Here is a 562-nt window from a genome sequence, read left to right as displayed (position 1 = left end):
AAGTACAAACCGATTTTTTTTGTGTCCTTTTCAAATGACATTATGTAGTCACCGGTTACTTGGGATAAACTAACTGGAGGACAAGCAAGACACCTTTGAAAAAAGTGGAATTGAGGGCCTTCTTATTTTTGTGAAAGTACAAGCAGTGGACAAGAATGAACCCCGTGAATATGAACAGTCTGAACGTATCCATCTCTGGGAACCAGCACGCGTATCAGTATGCCGTCTATGAGTCTCCGCTGTATAAGGACTACAGACCTCCAGCCAGAGATCTCATCCAGCTTCCCAGAACCTTGCTCTACCTGATGATGGCCGCGGTGGTGGTGGTCGCTGTCGCTTATGCCATTGTGGGACATTTAATTAAAGACCTCGCGCATGACATCTTGGGTAAATATACTCAGAGTTGCATTGAGTAGCATGTAGTTAAATGTGGTCAAAATGAACAGATTTAGCTGGTCAAATATTGTGTTGCTTCCAGATGAAGTGTTGGGGAGTAACTAGTTACATGTAATGGAGCTACGTAACTTAATTACAAAATAAATGTAACTGTAATATGTTACAG

This window comes from Sinocyclocheilus grahami, unplaced genomic scaffold (genome assembly GCF_001515645.1).
Source record: "Sinocyclocheilus grahami isolate Dianchi unplaced genomic scaffold, SAMN03320097.WGS_v1.1 scaffold437.1, whole genome shotgun sequence".
In the NCBI taxonomy this organism is placed as follows: Eukaryota; Metazoa; Chordata; class Actinopteri; order Cypriniformes; family Cyprinidae; genus Sinocyclocheilus; species Sinocyclocheilus grahami.
The sequence above is the reverse complement of the archived record's forward strand: the minus strand, read 5'-3'. Positions refer to the sequence as shown.